A 6,000-nucleotide genomic window follows, 5' to 3' on the forward strand; every position below is an offset into this window, starting at 1 on the left:
CGGCTGGCTGAGCCCGAGGGGCGGCCGGAGGGGGCGGGAGCAGGGCGGGGCAGACCCCTAGAGCCCCAGGACTGGGCGCTGAGTGAGGAGGCGGGGCCGAGGGGGCGGGACAGCCCATTCCAGGACACCCCGCCCCTGGGGACTGGCCGGGTCGGTGCGGGATGCCTGGCCCCGGAGGCACTTAGTGAAAAGTTCTCCTTCTCTGCTTTGCAGGGATGTGGATCCCTGGGGGAGTAAGGAGTCCCATACACGCTTGACCCCAGGGAGTGGTGTGCGACCCGGTGAAAGATCTGGGAAGAAGACACTCGAAAGGACATTACTCTAGGAACAACAACTAAAAGAGTTATACATTTCCCTGTAGGTCCACTTTGGTTGGACTCTCCCCCCTGTTCAGGGAACCGCAGCAACTGTACACACACACACACACACACACCATAACCGCTCTGACTCACCTTTGTATGCATCTCCGGTCACCACCGGTACCATCCAGTTCGCAAATACTCACTTGTGAGACTTTTTAAAAAAATATTTATTTGACTTTATGTGTGTGAGCCTGCTTGTCTGTATCTACACAGCATGTGTGGTGCCCACATAAATCACAAAGTGGTGTCAGGATCCTCTAGAACTGGAGTTTCCAATAGTTGTGAGCCATCATGTGTGTGCTGGGAGCCGAGTTCTGGGGTTTCTCTGAAAGAGCAAAAAGTGCCCTAAACTGCTAAGCCCACACTTCAGCCCCCCACCTGTGACACTTTTGCCTGGGATTTCTTGCACCAGTTCTGAGATCAGGAAGAGTTATGTAGATGGTAAAATGCCCCTCCTATCCTCCTAGGCCTGCTCTCTGTGTGTGTGTGTGTGTGTGTGTGTGTGTGTGTGTGTGTGTGTGTGTGTTAAAGATGAACAGGAAGGTTGGGACCCAAATCCCAAAATCTTGCTATGAGCAACTTTGGGATCAAAAACTAGGATGTGCACTGCTGCCCCCCTCTTCCCCAAGCTCAGTCAAGAACCTCGATCCACCTGACAACCTTCAAACCTCTTTTTTTCTCCAGCACTCCTCTTATTCCAGAAAGTCCCCTTTCCCAGCCTAGAAACCCCAAACATCACCAAAGAAGGAGGGATGGAGGCAATTGTTGCTCAGGATAACAATATGATAGATGTTGTAAACATTTAAAATAAAGAAAAAACCATCTCATTCATTGTGCTAAAAGGCTTTCCTAACTCGATTTCTCTGGGCCTGGGCTATGGGAGGTGGCTCAAAGCCTGGAGAGGCCTAGTGAGATGATCCATAGGAGCAGGCTCAAAGGCTTGTTCTGGTCATACTGTTCTGCTTCCAAGGATGTCTGGGAGGCCCCAGACCCTCCTAGACTGCCCTTTCCTTCCCCCAGGAGCTGGGTTAGCCTAACAGATGCTAAGAGCTGATCCCCTCCCCCGGGTAGGGACAGGAAGGAACACTGGGTTACCTAATCCAAGGAGCTTTCCAGCAATTATTTCATGGGAAAGTCAAGTGCCAAAAGGCGTGCATGTTGCATGTCTGTGTGTGTGTTCCAAGCAGCCGTCTGGACAGGGTGAGCCAAACCGCTCCTTGCATTCTTTCTCCGGGTGGAATCTTTGATAGAGCCCTGGAGAGGGGCCACTTGGAGAGCTTATGTCCCAGACAGCGCTGCCCACCCTACGGGTCTGAGCCCTGGAGTCAGAGAAGTCCAATCTTTCCTTTGCAGAACACAGGGAAGCAGAGGATGCCTGAGAAGGACCCAGACAGGTTAGTCCCTGACCTCCTGAGTAGGCCTCTGGGCGCCAGCATTGTATGTGTTTTGGGGGCGGAGGTTGTGTTGAGAGTAGAAAATGATCAGGGGCCCAGCCCTCTGTCTGACCATCCTGGAGAAAGTGGGTAGCTGGGTCTCTAAAGTGGGAATCCCAAGGAGTAGAAAGTCCAAAGATGTAGAGATCTGCCAAGGATGCAGACAAAAAGTCTCCAACCTCAGCTAAGCTGTCCGGTCCTTCCTGAGACAGTATGGGAAGACCTAAGAGTAGCTTTCATGGGAGGGTGGAGCAGGACTTCTTCTGAGGCCAGAAGGTTAGAGAGAACAGGATTCAACCCATCCTCCAACTGCCCCCACCCCCAGTCTTAGCCCTCAGCAGTCAAATCACCTGTAAATTAGAGATAAGCCTGGTGTGGTAGTGAGGTGAAGAAGGTGAGGAGGAAGAAGAAAGCAGGAGTGAGGGAGACCGGCATCTTGAGCCTGGACAGAGGACCAACACCACCCTAACCCTGACTCTAACACGGATGGGAGGGGGCAGTTCTGCTCCCAGCCCTGGGCTCCTCTCAACTCCTCCTTGGAAACCCCTCTCTCAACCTCCCCTTGACAGCTTCTGGCCTGTACCAGGCTGTGAGGGAGATGAGGGCAGACCAACCAAGCTGAACTCCTCTGCATTCACCAGCCCTGATGTCAGAGCGAGCAGGGGGAGGCCGACCTCCCACGGAGTGTTCTGGCACCTGCCCTCCCTCCAGCTCCCCTCTTCTACCCCTCAGCCCACTGCTCCCTCCCTCAGTTCAGGTTCTAGTCTGCATCAAAGTTCCTCCTGTCAGCCACCTCACAAAATCAAATCCATGCCAGGCCCAAACACAAAGTTAGAGAAGTTAGTGGAGAAACTAAGGCCAAGAGAGGAGCAGGGAATGGCTCAAAGCTGCTGGGCAAGACATTTGAAGACGTGAGGAGAACCGAGAAGGGCCCTGTCCTAATTGGAGAACTTTCCTCCCACCTCTCAGGACACAATCAATCAGATTCAGCCAGTTCTAAGCAACGCTTCTCTCTAGGTTGACTAAAAGCCCAAATCCCCTGCAGTAGTTGCTCCTCTTATGTTTCCCATGCTCTGCCCACCCGCCTGGTGGCACCCCACCACAGCTTCCATCCGCATGGGTGCATGCATATATGTACATGAGACAATCAGGTCACAAGGCAAAAGCACAGGTCTTCCTCTGCCTCCACACATGGAGTAGCAACTGCCATAAATAAGAGCTTTAAAAGCACTGGAGGACAGGTTGTCTGACAAGAGGGGACCCAGCAGGACTGTTGGATGGGTGATGGTAGGGAGGGTAAGAGGGGACAAGAAAAGCAAGGGTGTTTTCCAAATTCTCGCCTTAGGGATATAGGAGCACCAGTCACTAAAATGAGTTTCAGAGAAAGTGTGTTCCAGGGAATTGTGGAGGCTCATGAGCCAATATCCATGTCATGTTTAGACCCACATCAGGCTGGGTCAAAGACTACCATACATCTCACTGGTGTTCTCTAAGCCCCACTGCTAGAGAAGACCCCGGCTGGATGGCCATGGGCCAGGCTAGACCTATTATGTCCCATGGAACAGCTAACAGCCTGATAAGCAGGCATCTCAGCTAAGAGGTGTATCAGTCAACCGGATCCCACTCCTCACAACCTCCAGCTATATATACCCAAAGTATAAAAGCGGTCAGCTTCAGGGCTAAGCCCATCACTCCTGGCAAATATACAACCAACCCCACTCCTCCTGAGTCCCCACATCCACCCTCTGTCGCTGGAATCCGTGACTTGTTATGTGATCCACACCGATGGGGAGGTGGGGTTTCCATTTATCTTTTCCTGCCAGGCTGCTGGGTTCAGGAGCCAAGTGGAGTGAGATAAGGAGAGGTAGAGATGTGGTTGGACTCAAGTAGCAGAGGCGTCAGCATGGGAAAATCTTGGAGTCTCTAGGTCTTATCACCCTCGGGGGAAACCCAGGCAGTACCCAGGAAAGAGGGGCTCCTGTATCTCTGCGCTCTGCTCCTCCACTCTACCCATCTAACGCAAAGCCCTGGAGACTGAGGCTGGAATGCATAGACCTCTAGCAGATCGGGAAAAGAGCCTCCCACCCTAGCAAACCCCAATTCTTCAACCAAACATTGCTTAGACCTTGCTTCTCTCTCCTGAGAAACACTCTACCACACACTAATGGGCATTTTTATTGTGTGTGTGTGTGTGTGTGTGTGTGTGTGTGCTTGAGCTCACTTGGACTGGTTTGTACATTACGAGTATAGTGTTCCCAGGGGTCCAAAGAGGGCATCCGATGATCTCCTGGAGCTGAAGTTTCAGACAGGTCTGAGCTATCTGTTGAGAGTGCAGGGAACTGAACTCAGGACCTCTGGAAGAGCAGGACACACCCAAACCCTGAGCCATCTCTCTAGCTCCTAATGGATATTTAATGGTTTTTCCCCCATATATCTGAGGGTGTGTCTGTCTGTGCATGTATCATGATAAGGAAAGATGAGGGAATTAATTGAATCTACTATTTTTACACACCAATCTGCTCATATTTGTGGTGGGTGCACATTTGTAAAGATACATGTTTGTAGAAAGAATTTCTTTTCTATTTTCTTTTTGTCTTTCCTTTTGGGACAGGGTCTCGTGTAGTCCAAGCTGGCCTTAAATGTTCTACACAGGTGAAGAAAGCCTTGAAGTCCTGGTCTTTGCTTCCTAAGTGCTAGAATTACAAGCATGCTACACCATGCTCACCTTTGTAAGAGAGATTTGTTCATAGGTGGTCAAGATAGGTTGATAACCACACATAGGTAGGTAGCTCTGCAGTACATATACCAGCATAAACATCAGATGTGAGGACACATGTGGCCCATATTGCCATGTGCTTGTGTGTGTGTGTGTGTGCATATGTTTATATTAATTACATGTTCTCATGTATATCATTGGTTGAGCCTGAGTTTGCACATACTTAACACATATCCTATTTCTGGCTTAGATCCAGAAGTCTCTCTGCAAGGCACAGTTTCTAAGTTCTATGAGATCTTCTATAAAGAGATTCTGGTATATCAGACTCTGAAAGAAAACCTGGTTTGGGAAGGGGCAAGAATTGAGCTTCCCTACCCTCCTGGACCAACACTGGGCTTCTGCCCCAGAGGAGGAGGAATTTCCTATCGGCCTCTGCTGAAGACCGGGTTACACTGAGGACAAGCACCGCCCGTTTCATCCTGAAGCGTAAGGATTGCAGTATTGTGTCACCCCACACACACCACACCCAACACCCACACACACCCACACACACACACACACACACACACACACACACACACACACACCTACATACACACACACACACATACACACACAGAGGAAGGGGTTACGCAGGGTGTGGAGACAGCTGCTTCCAGCCCAGATAAGGCTGTTGGGCTCACATTTTCCATTTCCAAGATCCTCCCCTTGGTCCCAGCTCCAAGCCCTGGCCCCCTGGCCTGGGGAGGCCCCTGTACTGACTTTACCTCACTTCCTCCCCCAGCACCCTGAGAACACCAGAGAGAGCTAAGAGTGGAATCTGAGGTGCAAAGATAGCAAGTCTCAGGCTAAGACCTCAGCCTACAGGAGGAGCACGCACCTGCTCTAAGTCACCCTGAGCCTCTGGGGACTGGGAATGGAGTCTCTAGAACAGGCCGGGCCTAGCCTTAGTGGATCCGCAGCTCGTATTCGTACCCCAGAGTTTCTGGAAACCTGTCCAGAGATGGGATGAGACTTTACCCTCTTCTTATACCAACAATCTCTTGAGTATACACACTGTCTGCCAGCCCCGACTAGGTGTCTTAGCCAAGAGGCACCCGCAAGACCCAAGGGCCAAGTGGTCATTGGTTGAGATCAGACTGAGCCTCAAACTCTAGGCTCCAATTTTCTCCTCAGCCTTGTCCTACCCCTCCACAATGTCCTACAAAGAAGCCTGGTCCCTCTAGCCCTGCATTAGCCTGCCTCCCCTCCCCCTTCCCAAGGAAGGGCCTGGGGAGGGGTTATTTATAGGGCCTGGCTCAGTGGCCTCCAAGACGAGAGGAGCCAGGCTGCAGGGCTCCAGCTCACCGGGCCTTCCCTAGGGGCCCAGCAGGACGGCCAGTGTCTGCTTTCAGCCCAGCAAAAGGCCATGTCAGTCAGAATGGGTAGTGGGGGTGGGGAAGCCAAAGCAGGGGGCTGTGCCTGAGCCTGGCAGGGTCCTTAGGAGCCC

Source organism: Mus musculus, chromosome 11, assembly GCF_000001635.26.
Source record: "Mus musculus strain C57BL/6J chromosome 11, GRCm38.p6 C57BL/6J".
Classification (NCBI taxonomy): domain Eukaryota; kingdom Metazoa; phylum Chordata; class Mammalia; order Rodentia; family Muridae; genus Mus; species Mus musculus.